Below are 26,162 nucleotides of genomic sequence, written 5' to 3'. Positions count from 1 at the left end.
GGTTATGTTGCGAGATTTATGAAGGTAATTAAGTCTGCAGCCTAGCGAGGCCGTGGCTCCTTTGTCTTCTTGCTCTGATTGGCACAATGACATTTGCAATATTAATTTGCTCTAAACATGCTAAATGTGCTTTGTTTTTTTGCACAGCTGGGCAGCTCCTGAATGGCTGAAGGCACCGAGTCCTCACTGTGCCGCACGCAAAATGTAAAGAGACAGCTGCGGAGCAGGCAGCCTATTAGGTCTTGTTGCTGTGCTCTTTCCATGCAGCTCAGTAATCCTACATACAAACTCCAGCATAATGTTAGAGAGACTGGCATGCAAAGCATAATTTATTCCTGGAAGTAACAGAAAGGAATACTTCCTTGTATATAGATTTAAATGTCACAATCAATGTTTCAGGAAAAGAGAGGAAAAAAGTGAATTAAATAAGACTGAATTGCACTAGGAAAAACTTGTTCATGTACTGTTATTAAAGGGAAAAAAATAAAAAACTATCCTTTCTGAAAACTGGTAAAATTATATGGTAATTTACCATTCATTATTAGCTTGCAAGAGAACTTGTATTAGAAAAAAACTTTGTAAAGTAGTCCTACTGGAATTCTGCCTCTGTTTTAATTAACAAACTCATCATACATTTTTGTCATTTATGTCTGGTTTATGTAGCAGGAAAAATGTGCTTCATCTCAAGTTTTGTAACTGATGGTTGTTCTGTATAATGATTTGTAGTTAAAACAGGTAGCAGGTATCTCCAGTCTGTTATTACTGTATATCAAATTATTTCAGCTTTCACTCCTCTTCTTCTTGATGTGTGTATTTGGGATGAGGTTTTCCTGTGTGGTTTGGGTTCTATTTTCCCCAAAATAATTTACAAAAGAAAAGTTTTGGGGAGGGCATAACTAATAATCCAACTTCTTACAATTTCCAAGAAGTGTTAGTGTTAAACCTAACAGAGTAATTCACATGCATTTAAGCTGAGCGATAATTGCAGACTGCAAAATCAGGACAAGAATTCTTAAGCATGTTTATATAAGGTGTAATTCACTACTATGAGTTTATAAATGCATTCTACTCTGAGGTCATAATGTTTGGTGCAATATTAGGAAGATGCATTTTTTTCTTCTGTGGCTTCTGAGAATCTAATCATAGTAGTTGTAAATTGACACACTGGAGCTCATGCAGTGTTAAAGAGGAAGAAATAATTTCAAATATCTCATGAAGTAAGGAGATGCAAAGTAGAGCTGTGATCTTGCAGGGGATTCAGTCAGGCCAATCAGCTTTACAAGCATACTATGAAAAAACACTTCAAAAGACAGGACAGTTTCTTGCCAGCTTGAACCTGACTCGCTTCATTCACTGCAGTTTAAAGCAACTGAGACTGGCTGAGGCTAGAGGAGAGGTTACTGTTTCTTAAATATGAATCTCCAGAGTCGCAGAGACCAACAGTGAAAAGCAAACCCCTAAGACAGGGGCGATCAAGCTGCAAGAGGTTTCTTAGGGAGGCTGTTTCCATTTTCATGTGTCGAGTTCCTTCTGCTGATTCTACTTTCTCATTCACCTCCTCAGGTTTTACAGGTACGCAGGGTTTTCCGTTGTAATGGCTAAAACGAATTCCACAGCTTACCCTTTCTGAAGCAAACTAGTCTCAACATGTGGACACATGTCATCAGACTGTATAGATTTGTTGTATGTCTAGGTTAAAAGATAAGTGTGGGGATGCAATGACAGATAGAAAATGGGCATAAAAGCCAGAACAACCTTTAAAGGAAAGGCAGTTTCCTTGGAGGTGCAACATAAAAAAAAAAAATAGCATTAATGCTATGCATGCTTCTGGGCAAATTGACCATGGTTGGTTTGTTTGTTTTATTGGAGCTAAAATACTGAATACAGAGAAAAGATGGTTTCCCCAGCAACTGTGCCTCCAGAAAAAAGGTTTTATTTTGTTCTTTTCCTTGTGTGTTTTACAGAATGTAACCAAATTATCACTGGTAGGAAACACATATCTAGCATAGTCATCTTCAGTGTGGGTCCTGTTGGCAGCTGTGGTAGTTCAGGAGGCAAAAACAAAAGTCCTGCTGGAAGTGGTGGTTCCAGCTCAGGCTGGTGTAAACTGACTGCCTGAGCCCAAGAATGTAATCCAGGAGGGCTGATTTTGCGATTTCCTTAGTTCTCAGACAACACAACCCGTGGTGCTCAAAAAGGCCCAGCGTTGCTCACCAGAAAGCCATGGTCACATTTTAAGGGGAAGGAAATGCAAGCCCTAGTGCATGTTTTTTTCCATAGCAGTGTAAGTCATCCTTAGTAGTTTGTTGTAATTAAGGAAAATTATCACACTGTTAGAATTGAGGAGACAGAATTCCCAAAGTGTTTGCATTTTGAGTTAAGTATTTGGGGCACACCTGATGTGTCCCCTGAAATACTGGGTATCTGTTCATCCAGAGTTAAGAGTAGAAATCTTAGTTTTGTTCATCTGTGCCACTGATTTAATAGCCCAGGCAGAATTCTTGTGACTTTGACACATTCATCTAGACATACACCAAACCTTTGAGCTGGAATGAAACAAACTACACACTCTGCAATTGTAAACTGAGGGCAGGCTGTTGCAAACAGATTGCAGGTCTGGTGCTGCTTGATTAGTCAGGTGAGGAGCTGCGTTTTCAAAGGTTGTGACTTTGGATACACATTGTTGGTAGGTGCTTATTTGTAATAGCAAATCAAACTATATTCAGCATGTTAGCTCTTTCAAACACAGTTCCAACCAATTTATTTTAAAATCCTAGGCTTGGACATTGATTTCTAGTTACGTGATGATACTATCATAGCAATTAAACAATGAAACCTCAGTAACTCATAGATTATTTATCACTGAGGAGATTGCCTGGCATGTTGATTTGGCATTCTGGTTTCCAATATATCTGAAGAAAATGAAATCTGAAATCTTACTATTGATTTTTTTTCTTAAAGCAAACAAACAAAACAACCCCAAACAACCAAAAACCACCCCAAAACAAAACCCAACTGTGTCCAGGGTGCCCCATGCTGCCTCTAGTCATGACATGAAGAAAGACAAAACTCATTCATCAAGTGAAGTATGTGTATGGGGGGGTGTGTATCAGGGTGTCTTCTGCAAAAGATATGACAACTTCCTGTACTGCCTTCAGGACAAATGTTTGGCTTCTGTAACAACCTTGCAATAAAAAACTGTAATGGGGGGGAGGGGGGAAGAATTCTTGGGGAAATCATTCTAGTTTAGCCACCTATTCATTACTGAAAAAGGGAAGAGTGCCTGTGTGGTGCACCTAATGTGATCTGAATTGTAACAAATTCAGTTTGCAGCCACAGAAAACCACTTCATATACCTCAAATTTTAGGTAATTCATCTATGTTCTGATACTTAAACCAATGCATCCAGTGCCATTTTATACATTTGGATGGATGACAGTTCATAAACCCTGCAAGGGCTCTGTACTCTTTTTGGAATAACAGCTAGAGGTTAGCAGGGGGGATGGATAGCCTGAAGCATCTAACATGGCAGAAGATATCTTTATATTGAACCTTACTTTTAGACTTAGCAAAAAACTGTATTTGCAGAGCTACCAAGGAAAACTGGCTGTTTGGAAGTGCTGATGGCCTCTCTGCTCCTTGACATTTAGTTAGAATGGGAGGTGGCAAGGTCTTTCGTTGCAAAGAGTTTATCAGTCTCTGCAGATGATAATTTCTGAACCTCTTTCCACCTAGCACATATAAACCAGAAGTACATGGAAAACACCGGATGTCTCTGAGAAGTGCACTCTGCTCTGCTTCCTTTGACAAACACTTTCTGCCCTGCATAATCAGGAAGACAGCAAGGTGGAAAGAAATAATGGAATTGAGTTCACTAGTACCCAGTGGTAGTCAGCTGTATTCTGTCAGTGAAGTCAGAGTTGTCCTCAGAACCTTTAAACACATCAGCTACAGTTAACCCCTTCTCATAGTCTCTCTTGTGCCAAAGCACATCAAAGGTTTTGTCAAGACAGCGTTCTAATTCCAAATACCTGGTAGAATTAACATCTGTTAATTTGTGTAATGTTCAGGGCTCTGATGATATGAAGGTCAGGTTGCTTAAATGCCACTTGATGTGCTTGGAATAGACAGCTGTGTCTCTGAAAACCTTTACAGTGCAGGCTAAATTGTGGTAATAAAGGGTATTGTGTATATTCTTTTTTTCCCGTTCAGCTAAGCACAGATTAAGAGTGTCATCCTTTGTGCTTACTGTTTTTCAGTTTGTCATAGACTTAATGTGATTATTGATATTTTAGGGCTCTGAATCTGAAAGCATGGCCTTTGTTGTGTAGTCCAGTTGAAATCTAGATGGTAGTTTTTCTGTTCAGTTGTTGATGTTTTAACAGTCATATATGCATGACTGAATCCATCTCCTTTCAGGTTAAACGCAACTAATATCTCATCAAGGAACTGCTTAACATCCCTAGTAGAGGGGAAAAATGAAGAATTCAACTCTTCAGTAGAATTACTCTAATACACTGAAATTCGAGATAATCCCTTTCAATTGTTACATTTGAACAGAACTTTTTCTCCAAGTCAGTAGGTGAGTTCTTCATAAGAACTGCTAACCTATTTGTCCCATTTAAAAGAAACCGACTATGACAATGTGTATATTTATGCTTCACTGGCCTACTAAGCTTTATAATCTTGCTGTTCAGTGACTTTCAGATGGGTGTTACTCTAAGACACTTGATGGTAAGAGTTTTGTTCGGTGAACTCTTGCACAGTCCCTTATAAAACTTGCATACGTGTTCTAATAACGACCTTACATCACACATGTCAAGGAAAGGTGGAGCACCGTTGCCTGAAATGGATATTACATATGCCTATGGTGTTCTGCAAGAACGGCCAAGATAAATTAACATGTCTAAAATTAATGTTTAGGTGTCTGTGGCCCAATATATGATTAGGGTGGCCATTTTATGTCTGTGCTGATGCCCTAACTTTTGACATGATTTGGTAGCTGCTTGTGCCTTTAGTCTGAAGAGAGTATAACTATAAAAAATTCTGTTCAGTTTCTCCCCTGAAGGTGTCATTAAAATGGGTTTTATCTGGTTTAGCTCTCTCATTACCTCTATTCCTACTACTTCCTAAAAACATTTTTCTGTTTTTTCTTCATAACAGCAAATATAGTTTATGGATGTACTGATATATCTGAAACTTTTCTTGGCTATCAATGCTGGGTCCCGTTTTTGGCTGTTGCTGGTTGGCTCTTTTGTGTCTTTAATTGTGTACAATGTCTGGCATGCATTTTTCTACAACACTCTGACTTGATCACCAGGAGCCTGGGAGTTCTCTCCCTTCTCTTTTCCCAGAGATTTAGAGGAAGGAGTAATGAAGCAAATCCAGGGCTTACAACTCATGTGGAAAGCTGGGAAATAATGTAAGCTTGATCTGTTGTAACAACTATTGGGTTTGAAGGGCTGTGGAGCATTCGTAAGGTACAGACAGATGGATAGTGCCAGGCTCTTTATAGAGCTCTGCAGAATAGCAAATGAAGTATCTGTCTCATTCCTATCTCTACTCTGTACCTTCTAGAGTAGTTATTTGTCCATTGCTCATGGGCAAGTTAAAGTATTTCAGTAGCACCTGCAGTGATCAGTTTTCACAGGGGTGTGAGAATCTGTACAGAAGCTGTTTCCTGGGTGGGTTTTTTTCTCTGAAACTCATTAGAGGTCTGATGGAACATATTGTTGAATCTTGCATTACTTCAGCTTGTCAAGAAGCGGGATACAGTGGGAGACCCGTGGATGTGCTGCATGAAGCATGTAAGTGACCCCCTGCAGGTTTCAGAACAATTGTTAAAAATACAAGCTGCACTCTGCACCCAATCCTCATCCATCACACGGTACTTAAACAGTAACTAAGGAGAAGTACATGAAAGTGCCTGAATGAGTCGAGTCTCCTTTTTTTGCCGGGTCTGTTTTATAGTCTTCCAGCTAAGAATACAATAAGCATCCTTGTAGTCACCTCCTGTGACAGAGTGGGGGGAAAAGGCATTTTGTAATTCCATTGCTTGTAATTCTCCTGTAAATGTGAAATTATTAATCTTTCCGACGTTTGGAGCATCTACAATTTATGTCTGGGGCAGGGATTACTTTGTGCTGCATATATCAGGTTAATAAAGAAAGCTTTTCCTTCGAAACCTTTAAATGCTGCAAAAATCTGGGAATCTCAAGAATGTCAAGCTCCTAAAGGATACCACTTTAACCTTTTAGACAACAGGTTTCCAAATACACTGACCATGATTGAAAATGAGTTCCTGAAGTGAAGACTGAAATTCTGCTAGCTTTACCTATGTAGTTCCAAGCCAGCTGGGTATTTAATGTAAGAGTTCTCAGCTAAGGAAGGCTGACAAAATCAGGCCTGTGATAATTATGACTGAACATTGCAACCATCTCATCCAAGACAGATTGCGTCCGGATCCCACAGTGGTTCTCAAGAATGTGCTCAGGTTAAAGAGCTGCATTAAGATCTCAGAATTTGTCCCTGAGGAATTTTCAAATCATCTGAATCTGGGAAAAAAATATTGAGAAATCTACCACGTTGGGGAAGAAAAAACAGGTCTTATCAGAAAAATATTCCTAAACTCTATTGATTTTTTTTTCTTTTGCCACTTAACTGGAATTGTTTAGTCAAAACATAGAGTTTCATGTGACCTTTTGGTTTTTGTATTCACAAACCCACTCTGAAAACAATCCTTTTCAGAGAGAAGCCCCTTGAACTGGTCTGGTCAAATTAAAAAATCACCTCTTGGGAATCTAAGCTAAGAGATTCTCTGTGTTCAGATTTTTTGGCAACATTTGAACATACTGAAAAATTCCTAAATATCCAAATTAAGAGTTATTGGAATAAATGGCTCATAGTTGAGGTAACTTATTTCTTAAGACCTTTAGGTGGAAAATTAAAGCAGAAATTAGTCATATTACCAGTAAAGTTATTCCCTCTCACAGCCTTTCCGTTTCTCTTCTCCTCTAAACCACTAATGAATACTCTAGCTGTAGAAGAAGCACAAACATTGTGCTCCCCAGTTTGTACTTTTGGCAGTTCATAATACATCAATGTCTGAACTGTCAGATTCTGCTTCAGATCAGATGGCCACAGATCTGGCATTAAGACAAATAAGTTTAAATCTCACACAGCCCAAAAAGGTGGGGAAGTCTCTACAGGTTTATGTATGAATGCAGCCCTTTCTTCAGCCAGCTATTTTGGAATTAGAAGTTTTCACTAAAATTGCTGGCATAATCCCTTCTGCAAACAGTCTCTGTTTCCTCTCTGTACTGGTAAAGTACCACTCCCAGTGTATAAACAAACGGTGATTCATTAGCACAATGATATAGAACAACAGATGACCTTGCATGTGAATGGGTTATTCTTCTACTTTGGTTATGGTAATAAATCATTTTCATCTTGTGCTCCTCCCTTCACTTCTACAAAAAAGCGTTTCTTGTCATTCAAAATTCTCTTGAAAGAACAGTTGTCCCTGGAGTTGGAGAGGGGAAGGATCCTTACTTGTAGAAAGCGAAGAACACAAGTCTGCTGAGTTATCAGGCTGCCTTCTGGTTATCAGTGCCTCTATTTATTGTTTTACATCGGACCAGACTTTCCTCTTAACAGTTCACATCCTCATGACATAGGTATATTTTATGCATGCAAGCATAAATTATACATGAAAATTCTTACTCCTTCTGTAGAGATTTCATTGAAATTTGAAAAGTCTGGAAGTGTAAATTCTGGATAAGACCTTCAAGACTTTTCATTGGAAAAATCCATTAGAATAAATCTCTTTTGTCAGTATTTAGAAAGCAGCTTGCATGTTTTAGTTTTCTTATTCTCTGTCCTACCTGAATAAAGGGAAACCTTGTTCTGAACTTGCTACCCCCACAGACTGTGTGTTTCTTAAAATACTTCAGTGTGCAGATTTCCTGAAGGGCTTCCTCAGACTGGTGCTTAGGAGTCTCTGAATGTTTTTTCTGGAACTTTGTTGGTGAGGTAAACCTTATAACCATAATCTCACACTTGGCCATTTGTCCCTGTTGCATATCAGCAGTAAACAACTGAGTTAGCTGACTGTTACATACAAAACCATTGTGCTCTAGCTTCAGCTGTTAATGAAAAGACTACTGAAAAGACTGTTGGTAGAAATGGGTAATTGCAGCGGTGCCGTTCCTAGAAGTACAATGTCTGATATTAACGATGGCTTTGTAGGTCTGAACACTCCCTTTGGCAACAGGATATGTGCGGTATGTCACCCAGCTAAGTAATTTCTGAAGCATGGAGTTACACACCTAAACTGTTTACACACTGCTTAGACCTGAGGTGAGAAGAGTTGAGGCTCACTGACGTTCTTCAAATGCTTAATAAGTTGCTCCAAAAGACAGAAAATGTTTCTGAGTCCATGGTGGACAAGGCAAAAGTAACAACAGTAAATTGTAGTAAAGGTGTTTTAAGCTAGACATCTAGAGAAAAGAAATTATTCCTAAAGATAAGGATGAATTAATCACAGAAATAGACTGCCTAGAGGTTTTGGAGCACTAGTCACTGAATGCTTTTCAAGAGCAGCTAGACAAACCTTGGCAGAGATGCAGCTGATTGGGTCTCAGGGCAGATAGATGGACTTCATAACCTTGTAAGCACTTCCCTGTCATTGTTCAAAGTCACACCAGAACTGTGTGGCAAAGCAGAGAACCACACCTGTGCCAACTCCTGCTACCATTACAGCTAAATAGTCATTGCTTTTGTAGGATTGGCTTGGAAAGTCCAAACCTGCCTATTTATTTTCATCAAGATACTGTGCTATGGCTTACTTTCCTAGTGCTTGCGTCTCCTCTGGGCAGAGAAAGACCTTTAGTCAAAAGATGAGCATAATGTCACTTACATCCTGCGTAAGGCCTGTGCAGCAGGAGTTGGGAATCTGCATGGGTAAAGGTAGACAGTAATCTTTCCTTACAGGTGTACCAGGCTGTGTCAGTCATGAGCTACAAAAGGCAAAGACAAAGTTGTCATTTCTGCTTCTGCAGACACAGCGGCCCCAATAGTTCATACAGGTGTGGTTCATAGGCAGTTGTCTGCACCAGCAGTGAAATAATGGCCAAGGAATTGTGTAGGTCAGCACCGTACTTCATGCTGGCAGTATGGATTTGTTCACTGTATCTTTTTTACAGGTTTCCCAAGCACAAGGACATGTGAGCTGTCATCAGTCCAACTTTAAAAAAAATCTTTAAGTTCTAAATAAAATGGATATTCCTTTCTCTAGCTGACTTCTCTGTGTTCTCATGAGTAATTAAAAAAATAACAAACCCAAAATTTCACAAAAATAATAAAGTGCATAATAACATGACTATGCTAAAATGAGTTCTATAAGATATGACAGTGCTGCAGCTATACTTAAACTGTCCTGAGATAGGATCTAGCCAGGGGGTTTCTCTGACTTTTCATGGATCTTCATTCATATTTTTGCATTTCTATTTACTTCGTATCTACCATACTGCATGTAGACTCTGAGAAGAATGAAGTGCATCTGAAATGAAATACACTGCTGTTGTAGTTTAATTGCTGGTAATAAAAGTTATAATGATTTTTTTATAACTGTGGGTGAGTATCTGTCTATAAAAGGTCATAATTGCCAACTATAATAAAAATTAGAAGGAAAAAATAGTTCTTTTCTACATTTCATAAACATGAGGTCAAAGTCACAGATTTATGTTGTACATATTGAAAACATTTTTCCAGAGTACCAGGGTATCATTCTAAGCAGTTTAAACCTGTGGCTACCTAAATCTATGAAATTCTTCTGAGAGGAAATTGGATGTAACAATTTTTGAATTTGCAAAACTCACATTCGGCCTTTCCAAGCAAATAAAGTCTCATTAAATTAGTGGCACTTCTCGCGTTACAGGGTTGCACTGGAGTACACAAAGAACCTGAGGAGAACAGTCAAAACAAATAACTACTTTGATTGCCAGTACCAGGTCCAAATTCACATTGCAAAGGTTTTGTCATCATCTAAAGGTTTCTATGATCATATGGAGAGCCTCCAGGCAACTGCTGAACCTGAAATGTGTGACAGAGAGTTAGACCAGTGGGTGGACTCTTCTGTGTCTTTTTCTGGTGATATATATATAGTTTACTAAAATATCTGCATAACAGCTTAGAGTCAACAAATCCTTAAGAAAGAAATTCTAATGTGTTCAGGTAAATGGGGGAAAAAAAGGCAATCTGTTCTAATGATATGTCATAATGATCAATAAAAGGCAGCCTTTCACCCTTGTCTCTTTCATGAAGAGGGTTTGATGGAAGAAATTCCAGATTGGACTGAAAATATACGATATTTTTTCTGCAAGAGCATTTCCACAGGTATCTGAAGGAAGAAAAGTTAATTCAAAAATGAACATTATAGAAGTCCTGAAGTTGGTGCAAGGGAAGTGGGTGAGGAAGAGAATGTGAAATTATTAGGAGAACACAGAAGCATCACAAATTCTGTTTTGACTTACACTCTGGAAAACCCAAATGCTTTAGTGGAATGTGAGTAGCAGGTTTATCCCTAGAATAAAAATTTATTTTGGCTCAGAAAAACACATTTAAAATAATATGTAAACATTCATGAAAGAATAGGAAAATGTTGTTTGGTTGGGTTTCTTTTTTACTTTTTCCTTAAGCTGCCATTTTGTGTGCTGTAGCAAAGGAACACCTTCAAAAGTGAAGCATTCTCTAACAAGTAGGGAATCAGTTTAAAAATGAACTTGAGTCATCTCTTCAGTTTTGGTCCTCATTAAAAGTAATTTGGCATTGCTGTGCTTCCAGATCATATATAAATATAAAGTGTTATGAAATGCAAAAGAAGACTGACCACAGGTGTGTCAGCCAGATCTTCCACATTTTGGAGGTGTCACAGTGTTTATGCAGCTCCCACTTACAGCTAAATAACACTTAGTACATTGCATTCCTTAAAGTAATGTCTACCATATTCAGACTCTCCCTTTGGCTCTCAAATGCTCTGTACTTCCTCCCACATCTGTGACCTACTCTGTCAGTTACCAAGCCCATGTTTTCATCCCTTTTGTACTTCCACTTTCATCTTCCTTTTTTTGGTGGATCAAATATTCACCAAATCACCTGACTCTTGTCAAGAGGAATTGTTCATTACTTGTATGATCAGTAGAGTATGAAACTCCAGATGCTGACTGTGGTACTGGAAAACTGAAAACCTTTTGGAGATGCGTATGATTGGGTGGATAACAACTGGAGAGGGTGCTGGGTTAGGAAAAGAGCATGGCAGAGCAATGGCCAGCAGAGCAATGGCCAGCAGATCCATCCTCTTATCTTTTACCCATGATGGAATGTAAGAGATTAGAGCTCAGAAGAGGTTCCTATAGAGTATTTGGTCATATAGAGTCATTTGTTGTACAGAGTATTAATGGTTCTACCAAGCCTGTAGGAAAATAATCCTTGATGGTTATACCACCAGGCTTCTGCAGACCGAACGTTAATGTAAGAACATGAAATGTGTGGGGGAAAAAGCACATTATTGTGACAAAAGAATTGGAAAAATCTGAAGTAGATAAATATAGAATCAGTGCTGCAGTGGAATAATAGGTGCCACTCTAAGATGATGAAGAGCTACTCGGAGTGCTGCTTAAGCTCAGAAAATTTAGGAAAAACTTGCATTCTATTTGTCGTATCCAAGAGGAGATCATAGTGTATGCTTGGATGTAATCCAATCAGCAATAAAATCATTACAGTTCTTTTTCTAGCAAATCCAGTCAATATGTCGATCATACAGATTAACACTCCTACGATAGCAGATGACAAAGATACAGTTGATGAGTTCTATCAACAGCTTGAAGAGACATTCATTAAATATGAAGCAAAGCTATCACCCTTGCAACTGGGGACCTAACTGTGAAAGTTTGGCTGTCAGATGTACAAGCTCTCCAAAAGAAGTAATGGGAAATGACTTGGTTTACTGAATGAGAGAGACATCTGTTTGAACTTTGTTGTTTTCATGTTGGTTCATTCTTCATTTAACACATAAATTGAAAGTCCAAGATATTTGTACGGATGGGTATGGCATTGTGACTACTAGCCAAGTGATGCTGAAGTGATGTAGCAAGCAAAGAACACTCTGAGTTGGAAGGTCAATTGTTGGCTTTCAGAATGTCAAAAGATTCAGCAGCCCATTGCTTCTTGTCCAGAGGCAGAAAAATCTGTGTGATGCCTATCCAAAAGAGGTTGGTGGTATTGGCATGGAGGACTAGTCAGTTAACCCACACGGGCTATGGAACAGAACTGCCAAATGCAAGCTATCAATAAACACATCCTGATAAGTCAGTGCTGGGCTCTGAACATCTGTGAACAGCAGCAAGCAACCATTTCATTAGACGGTATGTGAAACAGTAACATATGCTGCCCAGAATTTTTCAACGTGTATAGAGAATTTGCTTTGAGAGAAGCTCTGAAAGGATTTGCAAACTAAAAAAGAATGCCATGTCCCACCCCCACACGCCCCGGGGTACAAGTCAGATGTGCCGATGAGATAACAAGGCAAGCTGCAGTCCTAGATAATAGGCAGCAAATGCTAGAGTTAGTGAAAACCATCAGTGAAAACCACATTAAGGACCTTAATGTGGGAGGGAATGAAATGCCTGTATACTGACTCAGTTACCACAGATAGGATGCAAGCAAACATTACCTATGATCAGCTGCAGAAGCAATAGGTAAATTCAGTTATCTGGAAACTTCTATATCCAACCACAAAGATATTCAAAGGGGCATGGAGATAGAATTCCAATTCAGATGTACCTTCTCACAGAGAAAAGCATGAGAAACCCTAGAAACATTTAGAAAAGTACAAAGGTTCATCAGGTGAAAAGCTTATTTTTTTTATTTTTATTTTTAATGCTGGCTTGGAGAAACAGATTGTAGAAAACTAAACCTGATCACAGAAAGAGAGCTGAGATGTGTAGACTTTATGCTTGTTGTAGGAAAAGAATAAAAATACTTGTTAGAAAATTTGAAAGATACAAGTGTTTTCCTGTAAGGAATCATCAGCAGCAACTCTGGTGTCTCGGTGTTGAAGACATAAAGGAGAGAGGAGAGGTTTACAAAGAAGGGAATGACTGTGCTTTGTACCAGATGGGAACAACTAGAATGATATGGAAAGGTGGGATGTTCTGTACTGTACTCTGCATTTCAACAATACATTCTCTCAAGAAGGCTTCTAAAAATTTTGTCAGAAGTGTTCCCAGCCAAATCTATTGCTTTTTTTTTTTTTTTACTGTTCAATCAGAGTTGACTGGTTCTGAATTCTCTTAAATTTCTTCTGAACCCCTCACTGGCTTACTTTAAACACTGCCTTAAAAGCTGCTGTTTACAGAAGAGTTGTATTTGATCCAGAGATGTAGTTAAATAGACTGTACAGTGGTCTGTACGCAAATGAATGCAAGAAAAGAAACTTATTGCCACATTGGTCATTTGAAACAATAATATATTAGGGTCTGTTCTATTTAAGACTTTTTTCAACACATTTTAAGTCCAGAGTGTTGAAGAAAAGCAAATAAAAGCTTCACTTAATTTTCTTCCCATTCTACATGGATCAATACTTTGTTCGCTTAGCCTGTGTTCCAGGCATATCTTCTAAAACATCAGCAAAAGCACTGCCACCAGCAGTATCTGCACTTAATTTATGTAGATCTCATTCCAAATTACTTTGCCTGGTACTAGAAGGGGCTATTAATGTCATCAGTGTGCAGTATCCACCTTTTGGCAACTGTCCTCCCTAAGATCGGGTTAGTTATATGTTACATGACTCTAATGAAGTAGCAGTGAGAGACAAACAGTAGTTAGCCTTAATAAAGATAAATCTTCTGTAATTTTAGATCTTTGAAATCCAGTTATTCTGTACTTTTTACCTCACTGCTTTCACAGCCTTTCTATATTGCCCACTTGTATTTTTCTGAGTCATGCCTACAGTAATTGAAAACTAGTTTTGCTTATTTGATGGGAAATCTAGACAGATTGAAGTACAGCACATTGTGTCTCTGCTCTTTGCTGCTTTTATGTCCAAACTTTGAACAACAGCCACACACTTCATCATGCTCATTACATTTTATTGTGTCTACTGTCATGCAGTTCTTTTCCTCAAGACTTACTACTTTAGAAGAAAATGTAGGTTATCTAACAGTTTCCTGTGCCATTTGCAAATACTAGGTAGCAAAATGCTATACATAAGGCAAGGAACCAAGAAGATATCACCACTCAGAAAAACAGATCCAATAGGATAACTGCACTTTTCAGTTCTCCCTTCTCCCTTCCCCCCCCTCCCCCAAATAAAGCTCCCAAACCAATTATTCTACTTTTGGTTCCTGCACTATATCCATCCACTCTTTCTATCTTTTATGTATTTAATTGTACAGTTTCTCTCCTTTTGATGCACAGAATAATCAAATTAGACTGGTCAGTATAGAATCAAGATAATGTTGGACTTGGTTCTATGTTTCAGTAAAAGCTGACCCTATATTCATCACTTACAGTCTGATTTAGGTAATTTTTTTCTCTTTTTAAAATCAAATTGTTTTAATGCAGAAATTGCCATTCTTCCTTCCAAACCTTGTTTTCTATATGCTAAACTGCAGGTTTTGTGCTGATATTACAAAAATAGTTGGAGAAGTTAGAAGTGTGACCAGCAGGTTGAGAGAGGTGGTTCTGCCCCTCTGGTCTGGTCTTGTGAGACTCTGCCTGGAGTACTGCATGCAGTTCTGGGGTTCCAAGTACAAAAAAAGACATGAACCTATTGGAGTGAGCCCAAAGCAGGGCCACAAACATGCCCGGAGGACTGGAGCACCTCTCCTGTGCAGACTGAGAGAGCTGAGGTTGTCCAGTCTGGAGAACAGAAGGCTCTGGGGAGATCTTACTGCAGCCTTCCAGTACCTGAAGAAGGCCCTCAAGGAAGCTGGAGAAAGACTGTTTGCACAGGCATGGAGTAATAAGGCACAGGGTAATGGCTTTTAGCTGAAGGAGGTTTGTTTTAGATTAGATATAAGGAAGAATTCTTCACTGTGAGGGTGGCGAGTCCTTGACAGAGGTTGCCCAGAGAAGCTGTGGCTGCCCCCCTCCCTGGCAGTGATCAAGGCCAGGTTTGATGGGGCTTTGGGCAGCCTGGTCAAGTGGAGGGTGTCTGGGCCCATGGCAGGGGTGTTGTAAATAGATGGTCTTTGAGGTCCCTTCCAACCTAAAGACTACAATGCTTCATGGTCTCCAGAAATTAATGCAGGAGATTATTTCTTTGTCCCTTCCTCTCCCACTTACAATTTTTGCAGTCTGTGAAAAATAATGCAGCTTTGCAGTCTTGCTGATGCTGTTCAGCTCTCCTCTTGTGTATTTTATAGGAAAAAACAAACAAAAAACCCCCTACAACTGCTTTTTCTGGATTTATTCTTAAACAATTAAGACCAGAAAAGGGAAAAAAGATGATGTTTGATGAGCAGATCAAATGCACAAAATGATAACTTGGGTTTTATCCAAAGGACATTTTCCTTTACCCAGACATGCTTTTTCTCCTTGTTGCTGTCATGATTGATTAGTGAAGCACCAAACAATCCATGTAATTATTCACCAACTGCAGACCATCTGGAGTTAGGAATTTGTAGTCTCTTTCTAGAAATGTATCTGCACTGGGTTTGCTGTATGCTTTTGAGCCTCGTACTTAATCACCACATGTGGGAGGTGTTAACTAGGGAATTGCCTTTCCAGTCTAACTGCATTATAATTTATATTGTGCTGTAAATGTCTATAGCATTTAAGATGCTTTACAAAGGGTTAGAAGTACAACACACATAACAGCTCGTACCCCAAAGAGCACAGAGTTGAAGTGCACAAGTGGGTACTGTAAAATAAAAGGCAAATGATGAGGGGAGAGTGGCTGCTAGAGAGGTAAAGGAACAGATGTCAGAAATTTTTGGAGGAGGAGGTGATTGAGGAGGAGGGAAGCTGTTCCCATGTGAAAGATGATCTAAAATGGGGAGTGGGCGAAGGAAACAATTTGGAGTTTCTTACAAGTATGTCTGCTGTCCTATCAAGAAGTGTTTGCGCTTTTGAAAGCATAGCTAAATTTGACAGGAAAAATAAGCCCTTTAAACATACTAGCGTAAAAAGAAACGTAAAACCCCTGCCCATTGCACATTTTAGATATACTATGCATTACAAAAGTAATTCTGTCACCAGAATAATGCATGTCTTACAGCCAGAATCTCTCAAAAACTCGTAAGCTCATCATAGACTGCATCTCTCCTCCTCCAGAAACCAGGGAAAAGAACCTACCTGAAGTAAGACCTGAAGGTCAACATCTTGGACAGGAAGGTCAACAGTGTGGCTTTGTGGACGTGAGGAAGGAAATAAAGAGGCTTGTTCCTTAGCTGGAGATAGCACAGTGGGTGCCATACTCTGGCCATCTTATAGTTAAACCAGGGATTGCCCACATTTTTCAGTGAGGTGCTTCACATATGCCCAGTGATGGCTGGGAATGACTCACCTTACTGATGCTGTTTTTTTGGGAGACACTTTAGAACTTTATTCTTTGAAGATCGAGCAGAGACTGCTTTATCATTATTGTTGAAACTATAAATATCTGTACATAAGGAGTCATTAAATGTGAAAAAACATCTGGGTTTGGGATAAAGTTCTCTGGCTAGAGGAACACCCATAATGCTTCATGCACTAGTTAGTTTCTGCAAAGCTAGTTTCTACAGCTCTTACAACACATAGGGAGGCTATTGTCTGTTTAATATAAAGTAATAAAAGCCAACTCATTTATCAGTATTTCTCTATAATATCTGGCCCTCCTTCCAAGTCACAACAATTTTATTTTAAAAAGGATGGGAAATTGATAGATATGTTGCATATGCAGTTTTCTTCCATAGACATACCACAATGCAGACATATGGGCTGCATCTCTTTATGCTAATAAACATTATAATGCTATGGCCTGTTTTCTGGCAGAGGCATGTCAGAGTTTGTAAGAATATAAGTAAGGTCTTCTCCTAGTATAATCTGTCCTTGCTGCTTACAGAAAAGGGACCTTGTACTGCTGAGCCATGCTATGGCATTATCTGGGAGAGCACTAATTGGTATTCTCTTGCACATGTCCTTTCTAGCCAACGTACTGACTGAGGCTATTTTTAGAAGAAGCTAGAGGTGGGTAGAGTCAGATTAGATATAAGGAAGAAATTCTTTCCTGAGAGGGTGGCGAGTCCCTGGCACAGCTTGCCCAGAGAAGCTGTGTCTGCCTCCTCCCTGGCAGTGTTCAAGGCCAGGTTGGATGGGGTTTGGGCAACCTGGCCTAGTGGAGGGTGTCTGGGCCCACGGCAGGGGTGTTGGAACTAGATGGCCTTTGCGGTCCTTTCCATCCCAAACCATTCTGCGATTCCATGTTCTATAGACCAAATTCATGCAAGGCAGCTGCTAACAATTAAGTAATGTAAATGGTCATGACCTATTGCTGTGTAGACACACAGTACACTTATACAGACATAACAAAAGCATCTAACTAATCAAAACCATTTTTAGATTGGTAGATAATGACCAGGAATCCTTCCTAACACATGTGACTTTCCCTGGTTTCTCACAAACTGTACCTGGGGAATAGGAACCACTGAGCAGGTTGAAATGCTCTGTAACCTGTTGGGATGTCAGCTACTACCTATATTTTGCCTGACGGATTGTGTCTGGTTCTCTCATTGATTCACTGTGATGCACTGTAATCTTATCCTTAAATAATTTGTCATCCTTTCCCAGTTTATAGCATCTTGAGTTTGTTCGCAAAAAATTCCATCCTATATCAAATTAATTAAAAATAGTCATGAATATTAATCTCACATCCCCATGGAATGTCTTGATGCTGAGCCACAGATAGTTACTTAGTGAGCTGATTTTTGTAACCAGTTGCATACAGCAAATGAAGGGGCAGGAAAATTAGGTGAGGAATGATTCTCCCTACTGATCCTGTAATTAAGAAAAGGTGAGAAGCAGTAAATAGCACCAAAGTTGTCATATAGACTTAGCAATGTTTTACATTCTATCACACTTATTCCCATTCTGTCTCTCTGAGCAGTCAGCTGCTAGACTTAACTACAGTAAGATAATGTCAGAAAACAGAAGCAAAATATTTTGATCTGGGGACTGCAGAACTGTGGGTGGTGTAAACTGTGGCCTCCTTGCAGATCAGAGACGAACCAGGAAGAACTTTTAGAAGAGTGAGAAGCTAAACTATGCTGTTACCAAATTAATGTGCTGTCATTGCTTAAGTCAATAGGAGACTCATCATAGTCTCCAGTGGAGTCAGAAATGCCTTCTCAGTACTTAGAACTCTACCAGGTTAACAAAAAAATACTGTTTCTGTACATTTTTTGAGACTATATGTATATATATATATATATAGTTGGTGTATCCCACTTAGCCATGTCCCAGATGTGTGTTTTGTAAAACTCAAGCATTCATTAGGTTCTCCACTCCTTGGTGCCTTGATTTCTACGGAGTTGGAATCTTGGCATATGGTATGGATAGAAATCCTGTTGTGTTCTGAGCTTGTCTCTGCATGATTGCAGGACACCTGAGAGCATCATGGCACATATCCACATGTCACTTTAGATGCAGCCTAAGAAAATCTCTGTCTTCAGAATGAAAGAGGTAAATCTCAATTCATGGAGAAGCCCTTTTACTTCCAGTAACAATTTTGTCTTTTTATCTGGAGATACTGCTGTTTCATAAATGGTGTAATAATGTTCATTGTCTTAGATATCACAAATTAATTCAACACATTATGAAAGTGCTTTAACCAGGCTGAAGAGCAAATAGTAGAATGACAAGCAGTAGAAATTCATACTGTATTTTCTTTAAATTAACACAGGTCCAGCAAGAAAATGAAAAATGGGGAAGAGAAGGGGATGCAAAAAGGGAAGAGTGTTTTTACCTCAGTCTACCAGGTAAGAGAAGTTCCACCTCTGTTACTTATCCCTAATGCTTGTAGTGTTTCTTCCCTAATGCATTTGAAAATCCCCTGTGCCAGGGAAACAGACCACTGTTGGGCACATATGTGAGTTGTGTGTCTACTAAGCTGTAAGAAACCGGAGGCAAGGAAGGTAAGGAAAGATTTTTAAATTGGGACATTTTCCTGCTACAGTCTAAACCAAGAGTTGTTTTTAAATTAATTCGTAAACACTACCAGCCACAGACAGTTCTTTGCTGCTTCCAGATTAAACAGAATTCAGACCAGTGATCAGGAGGCGAAGGGCCTCTCACTCATTAACAACCCCATGAGCCGTCAGTTTCCCCAGAGCACTAGGTTTTACAGGATTGTCAGGAAATATGCAGTAGTTGTGGCATAGTGTATGCTTTAAATGTTAATGACCTTTCTAGCTTAAATATGTTTGAGTTACTGTAATTAGGCAGCAGAAGACTTCGTAAAGATGCGTTCCTGAAGCAAGTTAAGCACTGTTTCCGTTACATGTCATTCTTCAAAGACAGCATCTGAAATACGTATTTGAAGGGCAGCATCTGAACACTGTTTAGTTCGCCCCAGACTTCACTGTAGCAGCCATCCCTGAATTTGATAAGGTTGCATTAGAATGTGCAATGCCCAGGATAATCTGAGTCAATGAAGAACAATTTAATTTAGTTTATGGTAGAGGCACATTGTGTCTTCCCTCTCCTCTCCCCTTCCCTTGCCCCATCCTCCTAAAGAAAATGAAATGAAAATTTTTGGTACATATTGAACGAATGGTGTCAGGATCGAGCATCATTCTGTGATCTCTATAAAACCCTGCGTAAATTTGTGTATTTGGGTCACTGTGTGTTTGGCCTAAGATGCAAAGGGAGCTGAGCATAAATGAATACACTTCTTTAAACATATGTAAAGAGAACTATTTAATTACCTAAAAATAAAAAAAAAAATAGGAAGAAAATAGCTGGAGCACAACTGGTATAAACAGAATGGCCGCAATGGTCTATGTTTATATGCTCTTATTCTTTGCAGTTCAGTAACACCTTCAATGCCATATGTACAGAGAACACACTAAGAAATACTGTTGTAACTGCACAGTTTGGCTCTTTGATTTCATGACACAGTGAAATATCCATGGCTGGTGTTCAAAAATACAAAAAGGTTTTGTCCTCTGCCATATAAACAGAAGCACATAAACAGGAGAGGAATCAACTTTTTAAAAGGGAAGACAATGGCAGGACAGGGGGGAATGGATTGAAGCTAAAGGAGGGAAGGTTTAGATTAGTTATTAGGGGGGAGTTCTTTATGGAGAGAGTGGTGAGGTGCTGGAACAGTCTGCCCAGAGAGGTGGTGGATGCTCCATCCCTGGAGGTGTTCAAGGCCAGGTTGGCTGGGACCCTGGGCACCCTTGCCTAGATCCAGGCCTGGAGGCAGGGGGGTTGGAACTCCATGGTCTTTGGGGTCCCTTCCAACCCAGACCATTCTATGATTCTATGTGCCGATTCAAATTTCACACTGATGCCAAGGGACAGTGTATGTGATACATGTTGGTGATGTGGAAAGTGATGTTGTCCCAAACAGCCTAAATTCTCAAGCCAGAGTGACCTCATTAGGCCACAGAGGAAAACTCTGAAGAGGCAGATACATGAGACATGTTACTTAACATAACAGTAAATACTGAATTTGAATATTGTGCGTTAATCAAGACAGGGAAGAGTGGGGCTGTACATCACCAGGCAGGCATATAGCACTGCACAAATTAGTGTTCAGAGCAGAGGTCACTAACAGAAACCAACCTTTGCCACAAGTACAGAAGGTGTGTGCTTTAGTCTCCATAGAACTATAAGTACCTAGAAATTGCACCAAGATGTATGTTGCACTTTTATTTCATATTTGTATTTGATTTCATATTTTATGTCTGTTTCATATGTTCTGTCATTCACATTAAGGTTTCTGCTAGCAGTTTGAATCTTCTTAAGGTGTAAATGTTGAAATCAAATGCCTGAGTGCAGAGGTCAGCGTTTGTTATTCTCTGCTTTGGACTGTATGTGTTAACATTTAAGAGCAAAACCTAAGTGTGCAGGATGCAGCACTATTAAGAGCTTTAGTTCCTCTGGCCTAGAGGGCATCTGTACTTAATTTTTGGATACCAAGGCAACAGTTTAGCTTCAGGCAACAACTCATAAAGTGTGTATGCTAATAAAAGATCAAGCTTCTTCAGAAAATAAAAGTATGTCACCCTGTGATTAGTTATAAGAATGAATTAATACCAGAACTGTAAAGCTGAACATAATCTCTGTAACAACAAATTTACTTCCGTCTCCAATAAACTAAGTTAATGTTTGAGAGACAAATTGAAAACCAACAAGCTTAACTTCTCTAGCAGTAGAAAAAAGGTCAGGAGGAAAGTGTGATTTATTCAAACAGATGTCCATACTTTCCTTGTAAGTAGGCTTAGAGAGATGATGTATCACAACAGTGTTCAATGTTTGTTCATCAGAGATTATCTCATAATTCAGAGTACATAATTCCAGGTGTTGTTAACATCTGTACATACTACAAACAACTAATAGATAGTTCAGTGATACCTTCTGTTGTTTGGAATTGTTACGGATTAAGTTTGTTTACCCATTTTGGAAGACATACAAGTTTCATGCATCGGATATGTCTGGCCTGATTGACCATTCTGAGGTGAAATCCACAGATAGAAAAATGGCAAAAAAGCCTGTACAATGTGCTGGGAAAAGGTAAATGAGTTAAATCACGGGCTGGAATACTGCGCGATGTGTGCATGAGAAAGATACCAGTACTTATCTGGTGAAACAAATCCCAATAGGTATTTACCGATGAAAATGATTTCTGAGCCAGTCAGAGCTTTTGTTGCTTTTCTTTTTCCCTGTTTCATTTGTGAAGATGAACTTCCAAACCAGTTCTGTATGTCCTGTGCAAGACTTGAGCAATGTTTGAGAGATGTTATTAGGGAAGCCTGAGTACTGGAGAGAGCACAACAGTGCAGGTGTGCTTGGTGGTGGTGCTATGGGGCTGCTTGTTACAGGAGATGGAAGGATCCTGGTGCAGCAGCAAAACCCCAGGCAGTGTGCTGGTGGGGGCTCTGAGCTAGTGCTGCATGCTGGCTGGTTTCTGGAGATAAGGGACCGGAAGAGAGGGCACAGCAGGGCTGTGGGCCATACAAGATCACAGTGTAACATGGAGAGCTGCTGGGAATGGGGAGATTAAGACTGAGATGTAGCCTTATGGTTTGTCAGCAAGAAGGTACTTGAAATTCCTGTTTGGTTTCCATTAAGGAAAATATTTCCCAACCCTGCTTTAAAGAGAATATTTCCATGGCTAGACAGAAGCATTAATGAAGAGCTTTCAAATTTGTGAAGCCTAGTTATATCATTCCAATAGCCATCAAGGGTTGTATTAGCAGCTGTTCTATGTGAAGAAGCGACTCAGTAAAAAAGGTCAAGTACAAACAAACTCACATTCACCCCAAATTACACATGAGCAGAGCAGTAGCATCCTTTTAGCATTAGCAAGTTTCTCAAAGTTTAAAAGCTTCTTGTGAATGCAGATTTGGTAGAGCTTCCCATGAAAAGAGCTGTTAACATTACAGCTCATTTCCTTAAAGTCAGTGACTCCCTGGCCTCTTTACACAATACTGCCACGGCCGCCTTCTCCTTTACCCCAGCTGCTGCCTCTTCCTTTCACGTACTTCTGCCTGTATATTCCATGGAAGAAATTTTTTGTGACTTATATTTTTCTTATGTTATTCAGGGTAGAGCTAAGGCAAAGATATTAATAAAATGACAGAATTGTTGCTGTGTATATGTGTGTGTATATATTATATAAAGTTTTCTTTTTATATACTCTGTATTGAGCTACTGTTGTCTAGAATTAGTATTCAGATTAATGGCTCTCATCCTCTCTTTATACCATGTTTTCTAGTAGGAAAGAACAACTAATTTCAGAGATATTAGCAATATTCCCACCAATAAAACATTTGTGACAATTCTTCAGTATGCCAAATTCTTACCCTGGTTTCCAGGAAAGAAAACTCCAAAAATCAGGAAGGCAAATCTGGGACATTCCCTTTGGAGCCCTTTCCCCATCTGTTTTATCTAAGAAACCCAAGTAGAACTTCGTAGGAGTAGGCAAATATAATAAAGCTTAATAGCACAGATACAACGGGGACATATGATGCAGAGTGTGGGCTGAATGTTCATGCTCCCTTTCTTCTCGGTGGGAAAATCTGTAACAGTGACCCAAAAGCAAAAAAGTACTAAGAAAATTCAACAGCAATAGAGGCAGTCAACTTTTGAAAATACACTTGAAATTTATAATTACGTTCAGCCAGCATCATGGAATACATGTTCATCCTGGGAGCCCTACAATATTACTTTCTGAATAGTCATCCATATCAACCTGGCCTCTACAGAAGGTTCCAAACCCTCTAATTCACAGCCTGTGCTAATGTTTTCACTATGACGTTTATATGACAACATCTATCTAAAAGATCCACCATTCCCCTCAACTGAAATTTCTCATGCAGAACCTCCTTTAGTCAATTCAGCTTACAGAGTAGTTGCCAGTTCAGTATCAGAATCTACCCTAATTTGATTTGTCTTTCCTTCTTGTCAAAGAAGAGTTCTAGGAGAGATAGCCATTAAAGACTCTTTGCATCAAACACTGTCTCCTGTCCATCAGACACAATTCTGTGGGCCATACTACGTGACGAACTTTTTTCAGATTCTTTCTGCTGTCCTTCCAACTGTTCCTTTGTTTTAGAGTGGAGTTGAAGCACTCCATGGACTCACTGATCCTCTCAGTGTACGAAGATAAATAGAAAGCATCCCACTTCTTGATCCCTAAAATTAATTAAAGATTCATACATTTGATTCTTCGAAAAGTTCTCATAGTCACTGAGTCCCACACAAAATTTTAATAGGATGTTAAATAGTATAATTTACAATGCACTTTGGTCCCTGATAAAAATGTGACTACAGTAGAGAGATTATCCAAACATTTGCCTGTTTACTCCATAGTAACTAGAATAGAGGAATTTGTCTTTCTTGTTAGGTCCATCTCTGTAGCCAGATCAGTTGCTCCAGATATGACCACTACAAGGATCTTAAGCAACAATTCAATTAAGATTCATTTGAAAAGTTTCCTGGTATCATTTAAAATTAACCTGTAACACCTAAATTAGTCTTTCTCTGCATCCCAGTATGGTTTTAACTTATAATGAGTCAGAAATGTCTCTCCTAAAATAAAACTATGGATTCTGGATGAAGAAAATTTTAAAAGTATTTATATTTCCTTTTACCTCTGATCACAAATGCTTTGGTAAAGAAAATAATGCTTTCATTTCAGTAGCAAAAGAATATAGCTTCAAAGAGGGGACATGAAGTTGAATACCAGAAGAAAGCTAAATATTGAAATAAAGAAAAAAGGTCTTGTTCAGAAGCCAGTTTTTTATAACATCTTCTATTGAATAGGCTTGGGTTGCGATATTTTTGGGTATGTACTCTGTATTGATTCCAAAAGTTGATTCCTCTGGACAATATGTGTAAACTATATATAATGTATTTATGCTTCATTTTTTAACTCAAGGGGAATTATCTTCATCATTCAATTCTGTATGTAGATATTCCTCTTAATATATGATAACATGCCCATTGTTTGTTGGGTTTTTTTCAAGAATTAAAATTTTCCATGTTAAGCGAGAACTTTTTGGTTTTTACATCATTGTCTGGTCCGAATGGGACCAGCGTTGGAAGTCCTGTTTAGAGATGAGAAGAGTGTTGAAATTTGAACATGAATGTTTTAGTAATTTCAGTTGCTGCTAATTTGCATGCAGAGACAAGATTACTAGAGAAATGAAAATTTGACATACGTCTCCTCATATAAACGGAATGATTTATTCTTTAAATCAAAGTAACCTACTTTTGTTACTTTTAAAGCCTTTTTTCATTTTTTTCAGCATCTGATTGAGGTGTGTTTGTGCGTTTTTTTAGCAAAGGAATTTTATGTTCACTTGGTTCAAATTTACTCAGTCCTGACCTTAGAAACTGCAATTTCTGCCTAGAAAGTTGTATTTCTGAAAATAAAGGTTGACTGCCAGTAAAAAACATGGGTAAGTCTTAACAGATGGCAGTACGTGCTGCAGTTTTATGAAATTCTTGCCCATGACTGTATGTACAAGGTATTCTGCATAGTTGGTGGTATCTGTGTAATTCCATATAAATATATATTATGTGGGATTAGTTCTACCTAAAAAGAAGAGCTAGTGTGGACTGCCATGGTGACACAAATGCATGTTTTCTTACATGTGCCTGAACCTTGGACAAAATTCCACCAGGCCTGATATTCAATACAAGGAGTACGATACTTCCTGACATGGCCGTGGCGATAGGGGCTGACGTGTCTCTGAGATGATTCATGTACACATGTACATGAGCTGAGCTTGTTGCAAAGGTCAGTTATACTGAGATATATATACAGATGGACAGAAGCATCTGTGGAAAATTTGGTCAACAGGAGAGCAAGTAAAGACCAAGGGATAATTTGGTACTGAGTTATTTGCCCTTTTTAAGGGCTGTGACTTGTTCTGTGGCGCTAGGATTCTGTTATGTTCTGTGTCCTCAACATAAGGTTGGGGTAGTGTAAAATTAACTTACGTGGCCTCTGAAAAGCCTCTTTTGCTCAGATACCTGATTTGTTGGCAGGATCCCACTCTACCAGGTATTGTGGCAGCTGGACCAGAACGACCGTGTTTCGCCCGCTTTTGTTCTTTAGGAATGATTTCTGGCTGGCCACAGAAAGAGTTGGATCTGACTTGCCAAGCTAAAATATAATCCATCTTGAACTCCAGAGGAAGCTTGGGTGGATTTTCAGAATATTTGCAATTCAGCAGAGCCAAGTGTGTCAAAACGTCTTTGTTTCATGAAATATGCAGGAACACTGAATACAGAAAAACAGATATTAGTTGAAGATAACATGAAAATTCTAACGTGTATGGAGGAGAGAGGGTTTAGAGTGTTTAAATACCCCCCTCCCTGCAATGAAACAGTTGCTGACTAGCATAAAAGAGTTCATTGCAGCTTGCTTTCCAGTAAGACCTTTT

Source organism: Gallinula chloropus (genome assembly GCF_964237585.1).
Source record: "Gallinula chloropus genome assembly, chromosome: 4".
NCBI classification, from domain to species: domain Eukaryota; kingdom Metazoa; phylum Chordata; class Aves; order Gruiformes; family Rallidae; genus Gallinula; species Gallinula chloropus.
The sequence above is the reverse complement of the archived record's forward strand: the minus strand, read 5'-3'. Positions refer to the sequence as shown.